Below are 13622 nucleotides of genomic sequence, written 5' to 3'. Positions count from 1 at the left end.
AGGTGGCCAAAGTACTGGAGTTTCAGCTTCAGCATCATTCCCTCCAAAGAAATCCCAGGGCTGATCTCCTTCAGAATGGACTGGTTGGATCTCCTTGCAGTCCAAGGGACTCTCAAGAGTCTTCTCCAACACCACAGTTCAAACGCATCAATTCTTCGGCGCTCAGCCTTCTTCACAGTCCAACTCTCACATCCATATATGACCACAGGAACATATACATAGAAAAGTACAAAAAATTATAAGCAGTAATGCAATGATATGAAGTAAGCATACTTTGTAACCAACACCCAGATTAAATAACAGAACATTACCATCTCCTAAAGGCTTCCCAGCTGGCTCAGGGTAAAGAATCTGCCTGCCAATGCAGGAGATGCAAGGGATGAAGGTTCAATACCTGGGTCAGGAAGATCTCCTGGAGTAGGAAATGGCAACTCACTCCAGTATTCTTGCCTGGAAAGTTCCGTGGACAGAGGAATCTGGTGGGCTACAATCTGTGGGGTCAAAAAGAGTCAGATACACACACATACACACACACCCCATCTCCTAAAAGCCATCCTTATGCTTCCTGCTAATTACTGCTCCTTCCCTTCTTGCCAAAGGTTACAGACCTTAGACTCGTTTTCCATTGTTTTGAACTTTATGTAAGTGGAATCCCTTAGTATGGTTTCCTTTCTGTTTTGTTCTCTTGTTTACCATTGTGCTTGGGAGAGTCGTGTAGTTCATGCTGTTTGGTGTGGCTGTGGTTATTTCTCCTTCTGTTTTTATAGCTGTATCATGTTCAGTTTTATGAGTGTACCACAATTTATCCGGGAGTGTGATCCCACCTCTACTAAGTTCTTCAAGAGTTTCTTGTCCCTTTGCTTTTCCATGCTTCCCTGGTGGCTCAGCTGGTAAAGAATCTGCCCATAATGGGGGAGAACTGGGATCGATCCCTGGGTTGAGAAGATCCTCTGGAGAAGGGAAAGGCTACCCGCTCTAGTATTCTGACCTGGAGAACTCCATGGACTGTATAGTCCACGGGGTCGCAAAGAGTTGGACACGACTGAGCGACTTTCACTTTCACAACAATTTCACTTGCTTTTCCATACACATTGTAGAATCAGCCTGGAAGTTTCCACCAAAGTCCTATGGGAAATTTATTGGCATTTCATTGTACCTATGGGTCAGTTTGTGAAAAACTGACATCTTATTTAATATTAAGTCTTCTAATCTGTGAATATGTTCTATCCCTGAATTTTATTTATCTATTTTTAACATTTGTATAGAAATATAGTTGATTGACAGTGTTGTGTGTCAAGTGTACAGCACAGTGATTGAGTTGCACATACATGTATAAATATGTGTATTCTTTTTTTTACATTCTCTTCCATTGTATCTTATTATAAGCTATTGAATATAGGTCTCTGTGCTACACAGTAGGTCCTTGTTGGTTATCTATTTTATATATAGCGGTATCCCTGAGTTTTAAATGAAAGTTCAGAAATTGTCTTATGGGTAGAGGTCTTTCAATAGATTTACTGTTAGATATTTGGTGTCTTTTGATGGTATTTTAAATTATGGTATAATTTAAAAAAATTTCATTTTCTAAGTTACAGTTCAATTTTCTTGGTAAATAATTATGTTGTCTATGAATACTGACATTTTTACTTCTTTGCAGTCCTTATATCTTTTTTTCCCTTTGGTTTTATTGAGATATAATTGACATATAGCAATGTATTATAAGTTTAAGGTGTACAGCATAATGATTTGACTTACATGCATCATGAAACGGTTGCCACAGTAAGTTTAGTGAACATCCATCATCTCCAAAATTTAAAAAAAATCGAAAAAAAACCTTTTTTTGGTGATGAGAACTCTTAGGATTTACTCTCTTAACTGCTTTTGTGTATAACACACAGCAGTGTTAATTTTATTTATCATACTATTCATTACACTCCTGCTGCTGCTGCTGCTAAGTCACTTTAGTTGTGTCCGACTCTGTGCGACCCCATAGATGGCAGCCCACCAGGCTCCCCCGTCCCTGGGATTCTCCAGGCAAGAACACTGGAGTGGGTTGCCATTTCCTTCTCCAATGCATGAAAGTGAAAAGCGAAAGTGAAGCCGCTCAGTCGTGTCCGACTCTCAGCGGCCCCATGGACTGCAGCCCACCAGGTTCCTCTGTCCATGGGATTTTCCAGGCAAGAGTACTGGAGTGGGGTTCACTCCTAGGACTTACCTATTTTGTAGGTGGAACTTTGTATGTTTTGACCACCTTCATCCATTCCCCCTTCCCCCCACCCACCACCTCTGGTAACCACACGTATGATCTCTTTTTATATGAGTCCGTTTTTTTTTTTTAATTAGAATATAATTACTTGACAAAGTTGTATTAGTTTCTGCTATACAACAACACGAATCAGCTCTATGTATAAATACATCCCCTCCCTCTTGAACCTCCCTCCATCCCCCAGTCCCACCCCTCTAGGTCATCACAGAGCACCACGCTGAGCTCCCTGTGCTCGGCTTGGGAACCTAGTAGGTTCCCACTGGCCATCTGTTTTATACACAGTGATGTATTTACATCAGTGCTACTCCCTCAGTTCTTCCTACCCTCTCCTTTCCTGCTGTGTCCGTAAGGCCAGTCTCTACGTCTGCATCTCTATTCCTGCCCTGCAAATAGGTTCATCAGTAGCATTTTTCTAGACTCCACATATATGCGTTAGTACACGATATTTGTTTTTCTGTTTCTGACTTCCTTCACTCTGTATGGGAGGCTCTAGGTTCATCCACATCACTACAACTGATTCAATTTCATTCCTTTTTATGGTTGAGTAATATTCCATTGTATACACGTACCACAGCTGCTTTACCCATTCATCTGTTGATGGATGTCTAGGTTGCTTCCATGTCCTGGCTATTGTAAATAGTGCTGCAGTAAAAAAATACAGATGTCTTTTTGAGTTGTGGTTTTCTCGGAGTACATGCCCAGGACTGGGATTGCTGGGTCATATGGAAGCGCAGGGTTTACTTTATTTGGTTTTGAAGTATAATTGACCTACAACACTGGGTTAGTTCCTGTTACACAACATAGTGATTTTTTCCTATATATTTCATATATTCCATGATGTCTAGTTATAACATGTCACCATACAAAGATACTGTGTACTGACTGTATTCCCCACACTGCACTTTTCATACCGATGACTCATTTATTTTGCAGCTAAGAATCTGTATCCCTTAATTTGCCATACCTATTTCTTTCCATCCCCCACCCTCTGCTACTCTAGTAACTTTGTTCTCTGTCTCTAACTGTTTCTATTTTGTAATGTTTGCTCATTTATGTCTTTCCTTTTTATTTCTTCTTTTGTTCCCCTTTGCTCTGCTGACTAGCTTACGTCTTTCGTTTTTATTTCTTCTTTTGTTCCCCTTTGCTCTGCTGGCTAGGATCTCCAATCCATTAGTAAATGGAGTTGGTGCCGGTAGATGTGAGGGTTTCTCATTTTCCTTCCTGATTGCAGAGGGAAAACTTTCACTACTTCACTATGAAGAATGATGTTTAGTGCAGGGATTTTTTTTTCTTTCGGCTGTACCACATGGCACGTAGGATCTTAGTTCCCCAACCAGGGACTGAGCCTTCACCCCCTTCAGTGGAAGCATGGAGTCTTAACTGCTGCATCACTAGGGAAGTCCTCTCGTGCAGGCAGGATTTTTATAAAAAGAACACGTCAATGAAGAAAGCTCCCTTTATGGTTTTTAATGAATGTTTATTATTGATTGATGTTGATTGTTATTCATGGATGTTGATTTTTACCAAATGCTTTTTTTTAATCTGTTGAGATTTTTCTCTTCATTGTTAATAGGGTAGATTATATTAACTGATATTTAAAAGTTAAGTCACAGACTTACCTAGTGGATCAATCAGTAAAGAATCCACCTAAGTATCTGCCTGCAATGTAGGAGACGCCAGTTCGATCCCTGGGTCAGAAAGATTCCCTGGAGAAGGAAATGGCAACCCACTCCAGTATTCTTGCCGGGAGAATCCCATGGATAGAGAAGCCTGGCTGGCTACAGTCCACTGGGGTCTCAAGACTCAGACACAACTTAGTGACTAAACCACCTCAAAAGTTAAGCCAGCCTTTCTTTCTATAATAAACTCCTTTTCTTGTATGTTTGGATTTGGTTTGCTGATATTTTGTTTGGGGTTTTATGTTTTTATTTACAAGTTCATTGTATTTTTAACCACTTTATTTGATTTTTTTTTTTTCTTTTAAAGTAGCTTTCATCTTGATATTTTTTTCTTTTAATAACATCCTGGAAAGCTGTATCATCATTTTTGTTGGCGTTACAGTGTTCTATTATGGGGATTTACTATCATTCATATTCTTCAACTATTGTTTGTATCAGTTTAGTCACTCAATTGTGTCTTTCTCTTTGCGACCGGATGGACTGCAGCACACCAGGCTTCCCTGTCCTTAACCAACTCCCGGAGCTTGGCAAGCTCATGTCCACTGAGTTGATGATGCCATCCAACCATCTCATCCTCTGTCATCCCCTTCTCCTCCTGCCTTCAATATTTTCCAGGATCAGAGTCTTTTCCTATGTGTCAGTTCTTTGCATCAGGTGGCCAAAGTATTGGAGTTTCAGCTTCAGCATCAGTCTTTCCAATGAACATTCAGGACTGATTTCCTTTAGGATGGGCTGGTTTGATCTCCTTGCAGACCAAGGGACTCTCAAGAGTCATCTCCAACACCACTGTTCAAAAGCATCAATTCTTTGGCGCTCAGCTTTCTTTACAGTCCAAGTCTCACATCCATACATGACTACTGGAAGAACCATAGCTTTGGCTAGATGGGCCTTTGTTGGCAAAGTAATGTCTATGATTTTTAATATGCTGTCTAGGTTGGTCATAGCTTTTCTTCCAAGGAGCAAGCTTCTTTTAATTTCATGGCTGCAGTCACCATCTGCAGTGATTTTGGAACCCAAGAAAATAAAAGTCTGTTACTGTTTCCACTGTTTTCCCATCTATTTGCCGTGAAGTGATGGGGCCGGATGCCATGATCTTTGTTTATTGAATGTTGAGTTTTAAGTCAGATTTTTCACTCTCCTGTTTCACTTTCATCAAGAGGCTCTTTAGTTTATCTTCACTTTCTGCCTTAAGGGTGGTGTCATCTGCATATCTGAGGTTCTTGATATTTCTCCCGGCAATCCTGATTCCAGCTTGTGCTTCATCCAGCCTGGCATTTCACATGATGTACTCCGCACATAAGTTAAAAAACAGAGTGACAATATACAGCCTCGACATACTCCTTTCCGAATTTGGAACCAGTCTGTCGTTCCATGTCCAGTTCTAACATTTGCTTCTTGACCTGCATACAGATTTCTCAGGAGGCAGGTCAGGTGGTCTGGTATTCCCACCTCTTGAAGAATTTTCCAGTTTGTTGTGATCTACACAGTCAAAGGCTTTGGTGTAATCAATAAAGCAGAAGTAGATGCTTTTCTGGGATTCTTGTTTTCTTCTGTGATCCAACGAGTGTTGGCAATTGAATTTGCGGTTCCTCTGCCTTTTCTAAACCCAGCTTGAACATCTGGAAGTTCATGGCTCACGTACTGCTGAAGCCTGGCTTGGAGAATTTTGAGCATTTACTAGCGTGTGAGATGAGTGCAATTGTGTGGTAGTTTGAACATTCTTTGGCATTGCCCTTCTTTGGCATTGGAATGAAAACTGACCTTGTCCAGTCTTGTGGCCACTGCTGAGTTTTCCAAATTTGCTGGCATATTGAATGTAGCACTTTCACAGCATCATCATTTTAGGATCTGAGATAGCTCAACTGGAATTCCATCACCTCCACAGACTTTGTTCATAGTGATGCTTCCTAAGGCCCGCTTGACTTCGAATTCCAGGATATCTGGCTCTAGGTGAGTGATCACAGCATCATGGTTATCTGGGTCATGAAGATCTTTTTTGTATAGTTCCTCTGTGTTTTCTTTTTTTTTTTTTTTCTTCTCATAATGATTTCCACAATCCGTTTTTATTTCATCTTCATTAAACTCAATCTCAACTATCCAATTGTGCTTGAGGTAGCTGCACAGTAGTTCTATTGCTAGGAAGGTGGCATGTTTCAAAGTTATCACCTGGGTCATTAGGTTAGATTTAGAGGTGAGAGGAAAATGTAGTACCAGTTACACTGTTTGCTCACTTGGCATACAAGTTAAAAACAAAAATCATCCATGTCTTAGTGATTAGAAATACAGTTCTTTTGTGAGCATAGACATAATACAAGGAATCTGTTTCTTTGCATGAAAAGTGGAATCGGTGAAAAAGGACTCATATTCTATTGCTATCTTTTGGTTAACCCGAGTAAGAATGTGCATGAACTCGAGCTTGTGAGCGTACTTTTTCAGCATCTCACAAAGAGCCTGGATGAACCAGGATCTGTACTTTGTGTTTCGCCAGGAAAAGTAACCAGGTGCTGTAGAATATGCATACAAGAAGTCTGCCTCAACTGGTATTTTCTGACAGGCTGTCCTCAGCACCAGTGTCTGTCTCAATACCACAGTCCAGTTCTGTGCCTCGGCAGGCCTGAATAATGAAAAGTTTGGGTTTTCCAGCCAGACTTCTGCAACAGTCCCCTCTGAAGAAACTTGCTAATTTTTTCAGATTGACGGGTCCATTGGTTCCAAAAATGATTCCTTCTTCACCATGGCTTCAGTTCAGTTCAGTTCAGTCGCTCAGTCATGTCCGACTCTTTGCGACCCCATGAATCGCAGCACGCCAGGCTACCATGGCTTAGAAGCACGCAAATAAACCTGTTCCTTTTGCTATGGTCTTCTTTAGAAACGTTGCTCATTAATTCCAACATTTCTTTACGTGTAAGAACATTTTTAATCCTGACTTCATATTTCAAGTTCGTGAAGGTTTCCCTGAGGTTTGCTGCATCCACGTCTGTACCAGATCAACAGGCCATGCCAGTATTTTCGTGGAAGTTCTTATTATTGATTATTATACATAAACCCATTTCAAGATAATCATTTTGTAACTCTCTTCCAAGGATATTCCAGAGTCCATTGATTTGCTTCCGTGTAAGATCTTTGTCCCTGAAGTTTTAATGGATTTTGAATCCACTGAATTTTCGGTGTTCTCCATGGATACTTTTTTTACATTCAGCCACCACACTGCAGCTCTGCTGGACTCCACTCCTGGTCCCCCTCTGTGTGTTCTTGCCACCTCTTCTTGCCACCTCTCTGCTTCTGTCAGGTCCATACCATTTCAGTCCTTTATTGTGCCCATCTTTGCATGAAATGTTCCCTTGGTATCTCTAATTTTCTTGAAGAGATCTCTAGTCTTTCCCATTCTATTGTTTTCCTCTATTTCTTTGCACTGATCACTGAGGAAGGCTTTCTTATCTCTTCTTGCTGTTCTTTGGAATTCTGCATTCAAATGGGTACATCTTTCCTTTTCTTCTTTGATTTTAGCTTCTCTCCTTTTCACAGCTATTTGTAAGGCCTCATCAGACAACCATTTTGCCTTTTTGCATTTCTTTTTCTTGGGGATAGTCTTGATCACTGCCTCCTGTACAGTGTTATGAACCTCTGTCCATAGTTCTTCAGGCACTCTGACTATCAGATCTAATCCCTTGAATCTATTTGTCACTTCTACTGTATGATTGTAAGGGATTTGATTTAGGTCATATCTGAATGGTCTAGTGGTTTTCCCTACTTTCTTCGATTTAAGTCTGTATTTTACAATAAGGAGTTATTGCAAATCTGAGCCACAGTCAGTTCCTGGTCTTGTTTTTGCTAACTATATAGAGCTTCTCCATCTTTGGCTATAAAGACTATAATCAGTCTGATTTCGGTATTGACCATCTGGTGATGTGCATGTGTAGAGTCTTGTGTTTTTGGAAGAGGGTGTTTGCTGTGACCAGTATATTCTCTTGGAAAACTCTGTTAGCCTTTGCCCTGCTTCATTCCATACTCCAAGGCCAAATTTGCCTGTTACTCCTGATGTTTCTCTACTCCTACTTCTACATTCCAGTCCCCTATGGAATGCAAGATGAAAAGGACATCTTTTTTGGGTGTTAATTTTAGAAGGTCTTGTACGTCATCATGGAACGGTTCAACTTCAGCTTCTTCAGTGTTACTGGTTGGGGCTTAGACTTGGATTACCGTGATATTGAATGGTTTGCCTTGGACATGAACAGAGATCATTCTGTCATTTTTGAGATTGTACCCAAGTACTGCATTTTGGACTCTTTTGTTGCCTATGAGAGCTACTCCTTTTCGGCTGAGGGATTCTTGCCCACAGTAGTAGATACAATGGTCATCTGAATTAAATTTGCCCATTCCAGTCCATTTTAGTTCACTGATTCCTAAAATGTCGATTGTTTGTATATGTAGGTTCTTTCTTTCTCCCTTCCTTACTTTCTTTTCTGCTAGTATGCAGAACGCTCTCATAGATGTCATATCAGATTATTTCCTTAGAGTAAATTCTCCAAAGAGAAATGATAGAGACTAAAGATATTCACATTTTAAATTATATAAGAACTAAGATTTTTGTGAAAGTGAAGAAAGATACAAATATAAAAATCTCACAAGTTAAATAAAAAGTTTGAATCCTAAATTTGAATTAGAATATCAGTATAAACTCAGGATTTTTTTTCTCTTAAAAATAGGTTTTCTAATTCTGTCCACTGGAAAGATTTGGATGTAGTCATCAGTCCAGTAGCAATGATTCTGTGTGGTCTCTAAATACAGCTTCCCAATGAGAGGAATCAGGGCTACTTAGAAAAATGACAGATTCTAGCTCTGGGGCTGGAGATGTACCTGAAACATCTACCTGAAACATCCTGTCTTATCAGAATGAAAGAAGCAAATACTGATAAAAACTTCTCTCCAGGGTCCTGGGAAAAGAGCTCAAGATGTAACTGAAGAGGCCAAAATGGGGGGTACAATTTGACCCATTAAAAAGGAAAAATATCTCTGATAGATTGAAACACATTACGTATATTTAAAACCCACGAGTTCATACTGATAGGAAAAGAAATACTCTTTGGTCACTTTCTCAGGATGCTAGGAGACCGCAGTGTTATTGGGAAAAGTGGTAAGTGATGGGCACGAATCCAGCCTTTCCCCCGGAATATCCTCGCTTGATGAGGGAAATTTCATTACGGAAGCATCCAGCTAATAAGTGAAAGGGGATGATTGGCTTAAAGCATCACCATTTCTCATCTCCTGTCATCAGGAAAAAGCTGAGGAGGCACTTTGCAGTGAATGGACCAGCTCACCCCCCTGAACACTGTTGACATCACTACAAAGAGAGAATTCATTATGGGGTTCCTGGTCTTGTGTGCCTCCTCTTGTGTTTTACCACATAGGAGGTATTCCTCTTCCTCCCCCCAAATGAAAGCTGAATCTGATCGAGTCTCTAGGCTTCACTGCCAGTGAATAGGAGGCAGAGTCAACAAAGCGGAACAAGTTATAAGGCCACATGGATGCAGTCAGCACAGTCTACACTGTGAGGAGCAGACAAATTGCAGAGAAAAAGAAGAGAAAGAGAACTTACTGATTAAAGAGACGTCAGAGACGTATCAGTCAGGTGCAATAGGCAGACCTTGTTTGGGTTCTGACATGAACCATCCTACTGTAAAAAAGAAAAAAATGTAAGACAGTTGGGGGAACTCCTAACAATAACCGGATATTTGATGATATTAAGGAGTGATTTTTTTTTTAGGTATGATAATAAAATGTAAAAGTCGTTTTTAAAAAAAGAGTTATCTACTGAACTACTTAGAGATGAAAGTGTATAGTGTTTGAAGTTTGCTTCAAAACAATCCAGTGAGGGGAAAGTGGATGGGTGAACAGTTGAAGAGAGGTGAGCTATAAATTGATAAGTTTTGAAGCTGAGTGACTGGTGGATAACATCTATTACACTGTTCTCTCTGAGATATGTTTGAAATTTATAAGCATAAACGGGAAAGTTATTTTGATAGGACTTTCAAATTGCGTCTCCGATACTGAAAAAGTTTACATTCCCACCAACAATATATGAGCTCTCCCATTTCCATACTGGGTATTTGCATTCTTTTAAAATTGTGCCAATCTGATAAGCAAAGTGGCATTTTGTTGTTTTAATTTTAAGATATCGTTTTAATTAGAGGTTTTGTTGCCATTGCACCTCAAAGGGCCCTTCATCTTCTCCCATCTCCTGAAACAACCTGCCTGTTTCATGTTTTGCACAAAAGAAAAGTTGTACTCAGACAGCTCTGTTGCCACTGCCTCGCCTCTGTCTTTACTGCAGTTTCCTTTCAACCGGCACGATTTTTATTTCTGGCTGTAACACCTCAGTGATCATCAGTTTATTCTGTGACCTGGATAAATTCTGGATAGAAAGCTGGAGTGAGGATTTAACATAGATGATAGGTGCTTTTTCTTTTTTTTTTTCTTTTATCCTTAGCAAAAAGTTTCCTGTTTTCAGTTGTCTTTAGCGGTAGCGACATCCACATGAAGCCTTGTTCATTGATGCGTTCCCCCATCCATAAGGAAGGCATGGAGCTCCCAGACTAGAAGCGCAGTCTCTGCTTTGTTTCTGAGCAAGGACATGTGTGACTCCCCACACACTGTGAGGAAAACATGCTGCCCTCATGATTGGCCTCAGCAGGAACCCAGAGCATTCTGCTGTGTTTGCTGCCGTCCAGTGTTGTTTCATCCTTCCCTCTCAGATAAATTGTGTCCTGCAGTGCGTGATGTCGTTTCAGAAATAATTACCGAGAGTGATGCTAAGTGGGAAGGAGAAAGTATACCATGACTTTAATAAATTCCTTTTCCTCTCCCACGTTTTATGGTGCGTGACAGCATGCAGGCGCGTACACTATCTTTGTTACTATTCTTTCCCTCCAAGTGGAGTTGACACCCACGGCTCCCCGCCCTGCTGCCTGGCTGTTGCCTCAGGAGCAGCTGTGTTAGCTGGTTGCTTGGCCCACAAGGTGTGTGTGCAGTTTACCTCCTCCTCGAACAGACCCCACGCCTCAGGGGCCATTGTGAGGCAGTGGGAAAGCCAGGCCAAATCAGAGTGTGCATTTCATCTCTGCCTCTTAGGAGCTGGTGGTAAAATGACTTGGCCTCAAAGGAGCTTAAATGTATGGCTGGCACTCAGTGAATGGCAGCTGAATCTGAATTATTAATTAAACAAATCTGTAACACATGCCTCCTGTGTGTTAAGGTCCAGGCTGTCTGATATACACAGTTCTTACCTACAAATTGATGATCAGCCGTGCTTTTCAACAGTAGCTCTCATGATTCTGGTGTATGTTCCATCTGTGTGTATCGTATCAGTTCTCTTTCAGTGGTCCCCCACCTTTTTGGCACCAGGGACCTATTTCCTAGAAGACAGTTTTTCTACAGACGCAGAAGGGGATGGTTTCAGGATGATTCAAGCACATCCCATCTACTGTGCACTTTATTTCTCTTATTATTGCATCAGATCCACCTCAGATCATCAGGCATTAGATCCTGCAGGCTGGGAATCCCTGCTCTAGATACTGCTGAAGCCTTCCAGCCTTTTCCTTGTCACAGCCTTTGAGGAGAGTTGCAGCCTGGGGATGAGGAGGTTGTCGGTCTGTTTTAATGTCAGCTTTTCCACGGTGGCAAGAAGCCAACAGTAACTTGCCTGACCACAGTCTTTCTAGCAGCATCAGTTAGGAAAAAATAACATTGCAGCTTCACAGGAGTAACTCTCAATTGCTGATTTTATTCTTTCAGGTCAGCTCTGCAAAGAGATGAAGAATTTATGAGGAGTGGAGGTGGATGTATGCTTTGGTTTGCTCAATGTGTGATAACATTCATCCCTAATGCTGGCATAGAATTTAAGTGGCTCAAAGCTAAGGGTGATACCAGAGCCGCTCAGAGCGCTCTGAGATAGCAAGCGGGAGCTGAGCAAGTGAGGACCCAGAGGGGTGGCAGACGGAGTTTCGTGGCCAGAAGTCCCTGCCCTTTTTTCTTTGTTGAGACCTCACCCCAATGGGCGTTTTCTTGTTTTTATTGAAGTTGAAGCAGGAGCATGTCCCAGAATCATGTCCTCCTGTCAACACTTGTACAAGGCCCTGAGCTGCAGGTGGAAGATCACAAATGAGTCTGGGCTCCTGGGCTGAGTGATCGCACAGTTCAGACATGCAGGTGCTGTTTGAGGCAGCTGATCTTATCTGCCTTCTTCAGCCTGAGGGTTTCTCATGTTGGGCAGTGACCTTTAATTGCCAGAGCAGGTCAGATTCTGTAAACGCCCACAATACTGTTTCTTCACGGAGTTTAAGAAGTTCTTAGATGTAGATGCACAACTGAAAATGCACTTTTCTGTGACGATTGGCAGAGTCCCTTTAGGTGCCTAGAGGGATTGACATCCTTTCCAAAGGGCCAACTGCCTCTCCGCAGCCTGACCTCCCCTGGCCACCTGCCGCATGCCCATCAGCCTGTTAGGGCTGTAGAGGAAACACGTGCTGTCGCTTCAGTCCTTAAAGGACTTATGATAATAATAATCTATGATTAATAGTAAACGCTTACTAAATGCTGGACACTACTACTGGCCTCATGCACACATCGTTCCATTTAATCCTCACAACAGCTTATGAGGTATGTATTGCTGCTAAGTTGCTTCAGTCATGTCCGACTCTGTGCGACCCCATAGACGGCAGCCCACCAGGCTCTCCCGTCCCTGGGATTCTCCAGGCAAGAATACTGGAGTGGGGTGCCATTGCCTTCTCCATGTCCTTTTTACAATAAAGAAACACAGGTTCAGAGAAGTTTGTTCACTTGCTGAGTTGTGGAGCCAGGAGTTTAATCCAAATCTCTCTGACTCCAAAGCCTATGGTCTCCATCCCTGTGGTGCAGTTGGAGCGGCAAGCTGGACTCACGTGAAAATGCACGCAAATGGGCAATGGAGACCAAGCTGAGGGGGCAGCCAAGGTGTGAGGTATGAGACCAAGGTTCTGAAAGATCTTGCCTGGCTAGAAGAACGGAAGAGGTGGTACAATGAAATTTCCTAGGGATAAATTTCCATTTAAGTAAAAATCTACTGTTAAGTCCTGAGCAGAAGATAGGGGTTCCATTTCCAAGGCAAACCATTCAATATCACAGTAATCCAAGTTTATGCCCCAACCAGTAACACTGAAGAAGCTGAAGTTGAACGGTTCTATGAAGACCTACAAGACCTTTTAGAACTAACACCCAAAAAAGATGTCCTTTTCATTATAGGGGACTGGAATGCAAAAGTAGGAAGTCAAGAAACATCTGGAGTGACAGGCATATTTGGCCTTGGAATACAGAATGAAGCAGGGCAAAGACTAATAGAGTTTTGCCAAGAAAATGCACTGGTCATAACAAACACCCTCTTCCAACAACACAAGAGAAGACTCTATACATGGACATCACCAGATGGTCAACACCAAAATCAGATTGATTATATTCTTTGCAGCCAAAGACGGAGAAGCTCTATACAGTCAGCAAAAACAAGACCAGGAGCTGACTGTGGCTCAGATCATGAACTCCTTATTGCAAAATTCAAACTTAAATTGAAGAAAGTAGGGAAAACCACTAGACCATTCAGGTATGACCTAAATCAAATCCCTTATGTTTATACAGTGGAAGTGAGAAAT

At 41.6% G+C, this 13622-nt stretch overlaps 1 protein-coding gene and 1 pseudogene across 1 annotated transcript in view; one reads left to right on the top strand and one right to left on the bottom strand.

Annotated features, from left to right (window-relative positions):
• Positions 1 to 13622, top strand: part of PRDM10 (PR domain containing 10) — a 99334-nt gene that overhangs the window by 40441 nt on the left and 45271 nt on the right. The gene's annotated exons all lie outside the window — the stretch shown is intronic.
• On the bottom strand, positions 6000 to 8084 carry LOC104992010 (annotated as a pseudogene).

The sequence above is a fragment of the Bison bison genome, unplaced genomic scaffold (genome assembly GCF_000754665.1).
Source record: "Bison bison bison isolate TAMUID 2011002044 unplaced genomic scaffold, Bison_UMD1.0 scf7180017864205, whole genome shotgun sequence".
Lineage (NCBI taxonomy): Eukaryota > Metazoa > Chordata > Mammalia > Artiodactyla > Bovidae > Bison > Bison bison.
This window is presented reverse-complemented; position numbering and strand designations above follow the sequence as displayed.